A 12,919-nucleotide genomic window follows, 5' to 3' on the forward strand; every position below is an offset into this window, starting at 1 on the left:
TGTAACACTTCCTCCCGCAAAACAAGAATGAATCTCAATCTTGGAGTGTTTGACTTGGCAGGACCACAGAAGGCCTTGCAAAAGTGCTTTCTGTCATTTGATGGGATGTTGAAGACAAAACTGGGAGATGCTGAGGTCTATTTTAATTTGGATGAAGGGATTTGCCAAAATCTATTTGTTTGACAAAACCTGTACTGGTGTTAAAATTTAGCTTTTTTTTAGGCAGCCATGGGAAAAAATCAAATACTTTCTATAAATAATTACTTTATCGAGTGCATATACACAGTAAAGGCTCAATTGCTAAATCATTCATGATCTAGCTAACAGCTGGCTGAAACAGTAAGCTCGGTGAATTGCCTCTCCAGGTAGGAAACAGGGCAAGTGAGATAAATTAGCTTCCTTATGTTGGGCTGGATTTCCATGACTCTCTGGGGTTGCTGCGGCTCCACACACGAGGCCCTCGGAGGGGGTGGCAGTGGCTCACTGGATGGGGACACGATGCCAAGGCATCAATCATTTTGCCTCCAGCCACCGCTGTGGGTGTAGCTTGTTGAGGCCATCTGATTTTCAGAGCCAGCTTCCAGATTTGAAAGACTGAGTCCTGATGCTTTAAGTGACACCCTAAGCCAGGGGTGGAGAACCTTTCTCTGCCAAGGGCCATTTAGATACTTATATCATCATTCTCGGGCCATACAAAATGAGCAGCTTAAAACTAGCCTGCTATATTTGGTCAAACATTTAATTAACTCACCCATAAGGCCTTGGCAGAGCCAGACCAAATGATTTCCCTGGCCTTGTAGGGTCCGCGGGCCGGATGTTCCCCACCCCTGCTACTCAAGCCATTTGGACCTAGGGATTCCCCCACCTGATGTCAGAACTGGAGCCCTCCATAGACCCCCATGTAGATAGAACTGAATGAAGGAGACCATGCAGAAATGGTCCAGTTGTCCAGTCACTAGACCAACCTAAACCTTCCAGACCAGCTTTTTTGGTGAACTTTCTAAAGGCCTGCAGAATATGGCTTCTAAGAAAGAAAGGGAAAGATCAGCCCTTTGTTTGAGGAACTACATTGCTTCAAGCAAATGGAAAGGCTTTTTCACAACAATATTTGATGCTCACAAGTGAGTGGGTATCCATGAATACCTTCACAGCAAAGAGGCTAGGCCAAGGTCACACCTCTAGTGTAACCCTGACAATTTAAGCCCAGCTCTGCCTAATTCCAGCTCTTCTCACTAAACCATGTGGATACTCAAAGAGAACTTTGTAGAACCAATAGTAGGGGCTAAAAACTATCTTTGGCTGAGTAATACTCCATTGCATATATATGCACCACATCTTCTTTATCCAGTTGTATACTAATGGACATTTATGTTGCTTTCATATCTTGGATACACAATGGAATATTACTCAGTCATAAAAAAGAATGAAATCTTGCCATTTGCAACAACATGAATGGACCTACAAGATATTATGCTAAGTGAAATGTCAGAGAAAGACAAGCACCGTATGATTTCACTTACATGTGGAATCTGAAAAACAAAAACCATAAAATAAACAAACAGAACAGACATAGACTCATAGATACAGAGAACAAACTGATGGCTGCCAGATGGAAGAGGATTTAGAGGCTGGGTAAAAAAAGGTGACGGGATTAAGATGTACAAATTTGCAGTTATAAAAACAGCCACGAGGATGCAGAGTACAGCATAGGCCAGTGATGGCGAACCTTTTGAGCTTGGCGTGTCAGCATTTTGAAAAACCCTAACTTAACTCTGGTGCCGTGTCACATATAGAAATTTTTTGATATTTGCAACCATAGTAAAACAAAGACTTATATTTTTGATATTTATTTTATATATTTAAATGCCATTTAACAAAGAAAAATCAACCAAAAAAAATGAGTTCGCGTGTCACCTCTGACAAGCGTGTCATAGGTTCGCCATCACTGCCTTAGGGGGGGGGGGGGCTCCCTTTGTAAGTTATATAAATGTCTAACCACTATGCTGTACAACTAAAACCAATATAATATTGACTGTCAACTGTAATTGAACAAACTAATTAAAAATAAATAAATAAAATGATCTTTGGGAAATGGTGCTTAGATCCCTGTAGCATTCACCAAGGATGGGGATAATATATATCCTTGAGCAGGTGTGCCCATAGAGGTGGTTCTTGTATCTTTGTTTATTTTTCCATAAAAAGTGACGGGGTATCAGGAGTCCACACGACATGCCAACAAAACCCCAGGAGACAGATCTAAAATGCATGGTGTGTTATTTGGTCCTGAAAGCTGCATTTTGTTCACACTCCCCACAAGCTCTCCAGGAGCGACAAAATAGCTTTACATAAATGAAAACATGATTTAAGAAATTGATGGTTTTGGAGTTCTTAGTGAAGCAACTGTTTAAATTATCGTGTTTAAATGAACTATGCCGGGCTCTTTTCCCTCGATGGGAGACAAGCTCAGCTTCCCTTTTATGTATCTCCACACTGTGCAGGGAGATTCACTTTTGAAGAGAAATAAGGCAAAGGGAGGAGGGGGCCACCTCTGCAGTTGGACACCTTTCTATGCAAGAAGCACCAAGAGTCCCCACCCCAGCACTTGAATTATATGAGTGTCATTGGATGTTCTTACTTCCCTCCTAACATGCTCACTCCCAGCTCTGCAGCCAATGAGAGGGCGTGGCTCCACCTGCAAAGCCGGGTCCCAGGAATGCACACCTGCACCATGGTATCAAACTGCTCCCCTTTTATTCCAGGAATCAATCAGGTCTTAGCTTTGGCCCCGGCAAAGTTCATGTTCAGAGCTCTGAACTCAGAATAGAGGTTTGTGGGTGTTTTCTTTTTTCCTATTTTAAATCCACATTAGTTTGAGAAAGCCAATGACATGCAGATGAGCGCATAAAAAACGTAGCTTCTCAACCCATTGAAGGATTTCCCTCTGGCCCCTGGCAGGGGCTGGTGGCAGGTGGGCATGGTGGAGGAGTTTAATGGGGGAGCTGCACCAGGCAGTCTGTGGCTCCTCCTAAGAAAACGCGAGCATTAAAAAGTGCTTTCTGTCAGTGGGATCACAGGACTCGGGTTTCCAGGGAATTCCCCCAGAACAACTGCCTCGCTGCCTTTCAGAAACGTCTCATCTTGGCCTTGTTCTCTGGCTGTGCGCGCACGGGAATCCCAGGACAACGTGGTTTATTGTTTTAATATCTGTCTGACACAAAGCAAACCATCCTCTGGTGACTCCTTATCTGTCATATGTGTTTCTGTGAAAGAAATATCAAGACAAATAAGATGTTTGGGGGCACACCGCGGGACGGCAGGTTTTGCAATCGGCGGTCTTTTGCAGAAGGGAGACCCCCGTCTGAAAAAGAAGCAAGCCGCCATTCCGCATGGAGATTAATAGCCAAAGCGCCAGAGAGCCGAGAGCAGCTGCCTGGGATGTGGCTCCTCCGCAGATTCTTCCCTTGAAGCAACTAAGGGTGGAGTGTGTTTTACTAGTGATTTTTAAAATTTTCCTGAAATTGATTTTTTTTTAAAAAAGGACAAAGCAGAAGTAATGGGATTATTACTATTCAGCCAAAGTAACCACACGGATGTCGATGAGGGAGCTAACCCAGTTGGGCTGGAAATGGTGGGGACTGAAAATACAAATGAACCTCTTCTGAAAACTGGTGTCCAGGCAGAATCACTAGGGGAAAAAAAACCACTCTTAAAGGTAACCTCTTCATAAATGAGAGATGTGCTGGGCCGTGGGAACGCAGGGCAGATGGAGCAAAGCGAGGAGGTGGTGCTCGGGCGATAGAGAAAGAATGGTTCCCGGGGTCCCTTCATCAGCAGTGGCTGCTGACAACTGGGGACAACCCCTGTTCATCCATCAGGTGTGTGCTATGATTGGGGCGACAGGCAGAGCATGGCCCATGGTAGGTGCCTCCAAATCTCTTCTTCCATGAATTCAACGAGGGAACTAGGACTGCAAAAGCTAAGTGTGTCTGTCTATAGTGTGGAATGATGGGGAAGGCAGTGATATTTAGTTCACCTACCAGGAGGTGTTAGCAGTGGGTAAATCTCCTATTGGGAAAGACCTCCCAAATATCCCTAGGAGTAGTGTGTTTGCAATTCTGAGATCTTAGCCTTATATATCTGTCTATCATGTATCTTGTCTATGAGAATGTAGGCACTATAGAGTCAACTTGTGGATCCCATGTTCATGTAGCAGTCACAGTACATAGAATGGTACCTGGCATATGGAAAGAACCTGATTGGTTGGATAAAGTGATGCCTTTTCAATCCCCTGCCCCATCAAAGGACAGATGGGTGAAGAGGAAGGACTTGTTTCAGAGGCAGTGACAGAGGGCACACGCTGTCACCATAATGCTGAGTCATGGACACAGGAGGAATGAAGCGCTGGCTGATTCCTGATCAGAAGGATCCATCTGAGCATCTCAGGGAGCCAGCATTGGGCAGTGTGCGGGAGGAACCAGAAGAGGCCTGGGTGGAGGGTGAGGGGTCCTGGGAGGGCGGAGGGAGTCTCACTATCCATCCCAGGAAAACAGCACCAAAGCAAAGCCTCCACAGCCAGATCTGTTTGTTGTTTATTGTGAGAGCAAAACTACATCAATCGAACTTGTATCTAGACTGAATTCATGTCTACATTCTAATTGAATATGTACCAGGGAAAGGGTATTCTTTTACATGCTTACCTTCCATTATTTGTCTTAAAATGTGACAAAATAATTCAAAATCCCAAAAATGCATGAGGGTGCACATTGAAAAGAAGTCTCCTTTGCCCTAGATCAGCCATGGGCAAACTACGGCCCGTGGGATCCGGCCCGTTTGAAATGAATAAAACTAAAAAAAAAAAAAGACCGTACCCTTTTATGTAATGATGTTTACTTTGAATTTATATTAGTTCACACAAACACTCCATGGTTTGGCTCAGAAGATAGAGCATATGCATGCAGATTGAAGGGTGTCGGGTTTGATTCTGGTTAAGGGCACATGCCCAGGTTGTGGGCTGGATCCCCAGTGAGGGGTGTGCAGGAGGCAGCTGACCAATGATTCTCTCTCATCATTGATGTTTCTATCTCTCTCTCCCTTTCCCTTCCTCTCTGAAATCAATAAAAAATATATTTAAAAAAAGAAGTCTTTTTTTATCTCCACCCCCAGGGAGCCAGCTGCCTTGTGCCCTGCCCACTTACTTATTTATCTTTATTGCTGAAAGTCTTACAGATGTCCCATTTTATTATTTTTTTATTTTATTGATTTTTTTATAGAGAGGACGGGAGAGGGGTAGAGAGTTAGAAACATCAATGAGAGAGGTTATTTATTTATCATTATTGCTGAAAGTCTTACAGATGTCCCTTTTTTTTATTTTATTGATTTTTTTTATAGAGAGGAAGGGAGAGGGATAGAGAGTTAGAAACATCAGTGAGAGAGAAACATTGATCAGCTGCCTCCTGCACACCTCCTACTGGGGATGTGCCCGCAACCAAGGTACATGCTCTTGACCAGAATCGAACCCAGGACCCTTGAGTCCGCAGGCCAATGCTCTATCCACTGAGCCAAACCGGTTAGGGCCAGATGTCCTATTTTAAATGATGGTCTGACAAAGGGGTTGGTAACCTATAGGCCAAATCTGGCTTGAAGACCGTTTTGTAAATAAAGTTTTATTGGAAGCACAACCACACCTATTCATTTATGTATAGTCTATGGTGAGTTTCAAGAGACCAGATGGTCCATAAGACTGGAACTATTTACTCTCTGGCCCTTTAAAGAACAACTTTGCCAACCCTGGCCAGGCAGAGCAGCCGGGGGAAGAACGGCTTCTCCAGAAATCCGGGGATGGGGAGGACAACGGGGGCTGAGCACAGAGGCTGGGCAGCTGCTTAGAGTTTCTGCCTGACCACTCCCTGTGCGGACGTTTCCAGAAGCAGAGCAGGTGGCACTGCTGTTTTGCAGCCACTGGTGGGAAAATTTAGAGACCAGGAAAGGTGGAAGTCTTGAAATTCTGTTAGGCTGGGTTTACGTTGATCTGGCTGTGGGACACTGCACAAGTTCCTTACTCCCTCTGATCTCAAATTTTCTCATGTAAAAGGAGGCAGAATAATCACACTTATTTCATAGTTACCTTGTGAGGATTAATTGAGAAAGTTTATATGCATGGTTAGCAGAATGCTCAACATATAGGAAGTTCTCAGTATCCATTTATTATTATTATTTTATATATCAGGGCTGGAACTAGGGTAAGATTAGTTAGGCACTCACCTTGGGTGTAAAATTTAAATGAGGGACCACCAAATAAACAAGTAATCAAGATAAAGTATAGTTCGGCGCAATTATAAAAAAATAAAATTATTATAAACAATTTCATGAGAAACAGACTATCCAAATTTAAATAAAGAGCCCTGGCCAGTGTGGCTCAGTTGGTTGGGCATTGTCCTGTGCACCAAAAGGTTGCTGGTTCAATTCCAGGTCAGGGGCATGCCTGCATTGTGGGCTCAATCCCTGAGGTCACAGGAGGCAGCAGATTCATGTGCTGCTCTCACATCCATTTTTCTTTCTCTCTCCCTCTCCCCTGCCCTCTCTCTAAAAAATATCAATAGAAATATCTTTTTAAATTTTAGATAAAGAGGTGCTATGCTGAGCCATATTGGACCCTAAGGCAAAATAAAAATTAATAATAAACATCCTATCTTTAGGAAACCTGTTGATATTTATTCCATGAATTTTTTCCATTAAACGTCAATATTTTGAAATATTGCTTAATATACTATTCACCTTGATGACTGAGCTTTCTGGAGCCTCTGTACATTTTGTCTGAGGGGAGTGCCTCACTTTCCTCAATCTAGTCCCAGATGATTCTACTCTAGAAACTATTAGAAAAGCCTTTCTGGGAGGCTGCCAGGAAGCTCTGAGTTACTGGAAAGAGGGAGAAAGAAGATGTGTGGGTTTTTTTAAACCGATGTATCAGTAACACAATGCCCTGGATGTGCACTTTCTATTATTGAACTCAGTCTAGTGACATTTTCTGTATTGGGCAGAAGAAAGAGGAAGCCATAAATTAACAGAGGCCATTGCTTTAATTACAGACACCAATGGAAGCTCTATCCATTACCTAAATGTAGAAAGTGCAGGCCTGATTTATGTATGTTTCTGCCACTTAAATCATTGTTTTATGAATTCCACACAATTACTTCCATACAATCTGCAATCAATATATCAATTAAAACTATGCCACTACCACTTGCCCTTGAGTTTCATAAAAGTGAATAGAGGAGATGATTTTGCATTTTGATAACATTAAGGTTTCTGAGCATTTGCCTGTGATAACAGATTTTTTTCCCCCTTGTGGGCAGGGGTAAAAATTTAGGAGGAATAAACAGTTATCTTCCTTTTATTTCAGGATTTGTCTTCGTATGGATTGAAAGTGGTGGCTTCCATGTAACTATGTGAAAATACTTGTTTGCATTGATAAGCATATAGAACCATACAGAAATTGCTGCTGAGCCCTTGACAATGAAACTGACCCCTCTGTGTCAAGGTGTTTCCTATGGACTAAAGTCTGCTCACTCCCCCAACCCTAAATTCCTGTGTTGACCCTTAAGTCCCACTATGATAGTACTTAGAAATGGGAGGTAATTAGGTTTAGATAAGGTCATAAGGATGGGGCCCTTAGGAAAGGATTAGTGCCTTTAGAGTGTCATATGAAGACACAGTGAGAAGGCCATCATCTACCAGCCAGGAAGAATTCTCACCAGAACAGACCATGCTGGCACTATGGTGTAGTAACAAAAGAAAAGACAGATATATTTGCCTATATAATTAAGACTATATGCTGGAATGTAAGCAAAATCAAATGACCAAAATAGGATAGATATTGGCAACATCTATCCTATGCTCAGGTTATTCTCCCTGATGAATAATGATCTCTCAATGTGGATTAAAATAAATGAGTAAACACATGAGAGAAATGAGCAGATGTGTACTGAAAAGTCACTCGTGGTAACATCCAAACGACAATTAAATTTTTGAAGGATGATGCTCTTCACTAGGAGAAAGGCAAATGCTCACTGGAGCAAACTGAGATGCTATATTTCATCCATCCAATTTGCAAAATTAAAGAAAAAGCAAAATATGCAGGTGCTGGCAAGAATGTTTGGATGGAACAAACAGCCCCATGTTTGGGAGCCTAGATGTAAAATGTAAAGCCCTGGTGTGTCAGGGTATATGTAAAAATGTTTGTGGGGTGGTATAAAAAGGAGCATGAACTACCATGGATAGAGAATGGTTGAATAAACTGCGGACCACCCACGCCATGGAACAGCATGACACTATCATAAGACCTAACAGGAGATGGTCCACGTGTGTTATGCAATGAAATGAAACATGATTCGTATGTGTACACTGCCCCCTGTTTAAATTGTACTATTACCACTACCCCTTGCATGTGATTCTGTCCTTCTTTGCATTATTATGAAAACATGTGGAAAGATACTTACCAGGGAGTCAATGTGAATTACTTAAAGAATTTGTGTTTTTTAATAAAGTGGGACTATTTTACCATGTTATTCCATACGTGTGTGTTTTGGTTTATTGGCATGTTTCCCCGATTATAGTGAGCCCATCCATGTCTCTTTTGTCATTGAAAATCTATTCGTAAAACGGTAAAACAAATAAAGCTGATGATATTTACCTCCTTCTGGAAACATCTACTTCATATGGAAATGAGGGTGAGTGATTGCTGGCTTTGCTGATCCATATTGGAGGTGGGCTTTCATATTTATGGAACCAATGATTTACTGCTGCGTGTTTCAGAGAGTAGAAACCAGAGTAATGCCTTAACTTGGAAGAGAGGTGAGATGTTCTTTACCTTCCTACTTTGGCCTGGATACATGTTTATATTATGCATTCACTGCGTGCAAACAGTGCTAGTGTGGCTGGTGCCTTTCACTCGGGACAGGCAAGGCCTACTGACCACTGGCCTAGGGGTTGTATTGTTTGCTACTCAAAGCAAACACATGATTAATTAATTAATTAATTAATTAATATTATTTTAAAATTGCCCTGACCAGGTGGCTCAGCTGGTGCGTCATTCTGTACACCAAAAGGTTGCAGGTTCCATTCTCCATCAGGTCACATACCTAGGTTTTAGGTTCAACTCCTGGTCAGGACACATACAGGAGGTAGCTAATTAATGTTTTTCTCTCGAATCAATCTCTCTCTCTATCTCTCTTCCTCTTTCAAATTAATTTTAAAAAGTTGTTTTAAAATGATTAAAAGTATTTTATTAGTTTAATTTAGTTGATTAAAATTAATAACTTAAGACAACAATATTAATACTACATGTTTTGCATTTGGGGCAAGATGATCTTCCCTTATTCTCTGGAGTTTTGCTCTGACTTTATTTAAGTTTGATAGAAAGTAGGCCCATTGTACACTCAGAATGAGTGATGGGGGCATGTAAGAGGATGTTTGATGTCCCATGACACTTGAACTAGGGTTTCACACTATGCTAAAGGGCATGAGGAGGAGAAACTGGAGTCAGTTGTATGAGATGGGAGGCTCTATGGGATTAGGCTGTATTGACAGCGCCTGCATGAACACCTTTCTCTGGATGCTTTCGTGTCCTGGGTCGTGCTATGAGGATGGTTCACTTAAGGGGGAAAACCCATTATGCAAAAGTGCATCTTAAAAAACAGATAACTTCAGTAGAGTTATTTTCATTACTGACTAATTCAGCAGGGTTCCTTTAAAAACCATCTCCCCTACTGCATTTAAGGGTGTTATTTACAGATGATGAGCTATTTGGCTACAAAGCAGGACCATTTAAGTTTAAAACATCCAAGGCCAGGTAAAGATGCGTGAAACAAATACAAACTCAGGAGTGCTCATAGAGGCCAGTGAACACAGAGGATACAATTTACAAAAGTGCAATGTATTTCCCCCTTTTCCAGGAGCACAACTGCTCCTCCTAAGCGAGAAGCATGCACTTCCAAGCTAAAAACCAGGTGAATCCTCAACAATGGCTGAGAAGAGAGGGGGCCTCAGCTTCTGCGGAAAAGGCTGGATCCTGAGAGAAAAAAAGGCCACACTCTTCAGACCTCAGAGACAAGGCCTCTGGCCCTTACCCAGGTGTTTGTCACACCTGGAGAGAGGAGAGGTAGCTCAGGTGACTGTGTCCGGTGAAAATGGGGTGTGAATTTGTACCAGGATGTACACCTTAATCTGGAAGAGGAAACCCAAGTAAATGTTACAAAGAAGACAGCTAATTGCAAACAGCCTGGCCCAAAAAGGCATTGCTGACTTGGAGAAGAGGGAGAAAGGAAGTCTTAGCCAAGTGCTTTGGGAGGAATGGATAATCTTTACACTCAGCAACAATGCGAGGCCTCAGGATACAGATAATGGAAGGCCCCTCCAGCCACCCAGCTGGAGAAGGGGAGGTCTCAGGTTGGCTGCCCTTACAAAACACTAACTGAGCTGGTCAGTCTAAATACCATTACTGGGGGGGGTAAGAAACCAGCTTTTGTTTTGTTTTGTTATGGGCTGGGAGGGTTAGCTAGTCATTGTTGTTGTCTTTGATACTAATACATACCAGGGCATTGCTTTTCCTTATTATTTTTTGAAAAATTGCTATCAATCTAAGTACCCCAAATGGAGGGGGATAGATTAAAATGTAGTATCATGAAACAACAGATTATTATGAGGTCATTAACATATTTGCATAAAGTACACATTACAGGATAATAAGTGAAAATAATAGGATGACAAATGTGTAGATAATATGACTGATTATACAATTTGAAAATGAAGGGTGTTGGGCACAGGCACATCATACAGTTCTATAATTATTATAAATCTTTACTCTTAAACTCAGAAAAAAAGTATTATAAACAGTGAAGCAACACTCCCATTGTCTATTTTCAATAATAAAATGGATCCATTAAGTTAGAGTTCAGAATACTTTTTTTTAATATAAAGAGTCAGATTACCAAGATTTTAGGCTCTGTGGGCAACCTATGTCTCTTTCCCAATATTTCTGCTTTTGTTTTGTTTTTATATGCTTTTTAAAAAAATCTAAACTCATTCTTTGCTCACAAGCCTTTCAAAAGCAGGCTGTGGGCTGGATGTGGCCCTTGGCTGTAGTTTGCTGACCACTGCATCACATGATTTCATTTCCCATGTGTTTCACTGATTTTAATATGGAGAATGGAGACAGGTATCACATGCTCTCACTTATATGTGGAATCTAATGAACAAAATAAACTGACAGACAGAACAGGTCCAGAGGCATGGATGCATGGAACAGACTGACAGATCTCAGAGGGCAGGGGAGTGGGAGCCTAGAAGAGATTAATCAATGAACTTATATGCATATGTGCATAGCTCATGGACACAGAAAATAGTGTGGTGAAGGCCTGGGGTGGGGCAGAGGCTGGGTGAAGGGGGGCAAAAAGGGGAACATAGGGGACATCTGTAATACTGTCAACAATAAAAACAATTAAAAATTTAAATAAATATGGAGAACTGTGGCCTAGTTCTGTGTTTGACACGATCACACACACTTTCCCCGAGTCGATCTAGAATGGCTGTACCAATTAAAACCAGACTTTTTTTAGCTTGATTTATTTCGTGCCTATGATTGTAGAAAGCCACACTGTCCAATATGGTGGCCATTAGCCTCTCAAGGATAATTAGAGTAACACTAATTGAAATTAAGTAAAATGAAAAAGTCAGTGTCTCGGTCCCAGGAGCACACCCACTGGACAGTGTGGAGATAGGCGGTTTCCTCCCAGATGGTCCCATAGGACAACTGTATTAAAGAAAAAACTAAATAACCCTCTGGAATTCAGCCCAACTCTCCTTCAGAAATAGTGTGTATAGAGATGAGGGAGGGATCGGTATAGTGGGATGATGATGAGATTTAGAGCCAAATGGGGCCAGAAGATTAATTTCCCCAGGTTTGAGAAACAAATCTACCCTATACTGGCTGGGTGGTCCTGAGTGAATCACCCCACTTCTCTGTGCCCCCCATTTCCTAGGCTGTAAAGCAAACATTACAAAACCTACCTGGTGCAGATTTTGTGAGGATCAAAAACAAGGCTGAGCATGTGAAAATGTACAGTAGCATTCTCATCTACGATATGTATGCACAGGCATCTGCACTGGCCCAAATGGGACACTTTTCATAAATTTGGGAAGAGCCACATCTGGCTGGTATGGCTAGCTTCTTGGAGACCTTGCATTTCATGAATGTCAAAGCTGCCATTAAAGATTATGCTCTGGTTGGGAGAAGCCCTTGGCTGCCCACATGACCTGAAGCCTTCAGGGACCCTCATGTTTCTCGTGATCATGTTTTGGGGTCCCTGTCACTGCTTCTAACTGTTGCCCCACAGTGAAGAGGTGGGTTTATCTCAGCCTTTGGGAATTGAGATGCTCGGTCTTGGCAGGTGGTCAGGCTTCTCCTGTCTCTCATCCTCTAATCATCATGAGCCTGTGTCCTCCGCTCTCTCCCACCCCTTCTCTAGCCCGTCTCAGAAGCATCCCACCTCCCCATGGTCTCAGACTCACTTCTGAGCACGGATCCCAATGAGGACCTGTTTGGGAAGGTATAGGAATTGCATAGGGTGTGCACACACAGTGTGAAATAAATGACAAGGTCAGACTGTGGCTAGAGACTGAGGAGGGGCTGGGAACCATGTGGGATCCAGGAGCACTTTAGGTCCTGCTCTGTGAATTGAGAGAGGGAGTGGCCATTCTTCAGAGCATCCACCCCAGGCAGAGCAACCCTTGTTTTCCACCTCAACATTGTGATCTGGCTTCCCTTGTTATTTTGGTTTCCTCCCCCTAGTCCTTGATGGGTATACTTACATCTATTAAAGAACCTTTAACTTGTTGTTTCCCCTAGTTAAATTGGGGGGGGGGG

The 12,919-nt window shown here is 42.4% G+C and overlaps 1 protein-coding gene across 1 annotated transcript in view; it reads right to left on the reverse strand.

Annotated features, from left to right (window-relative positions):
- The window catches only part of RBFOX1 (RNA binding protein, fox-1 homolog (C. elegans) 1), a 2,191,581-nt gene that overhangs the window by 68,991 nt on the left and 2,109,671 nt on the right, over positions 1 to 12,919 (reverse strand).

Source organism: Myotis brandtii, unplaced genomic scaffold (assembly GCF_000412655.1).
Source record: "Myotis brandtii unplaced genomic scaffold, ASM41265v1 scaffold397, whole genome shotgun sequence".
Classification (NCBI taxonomy): Eukaryota; Metazoa; Chordata; class Mammalia; order Chiroptera; family Vespertilionidae; genus Myotis; species Myotis brandtii.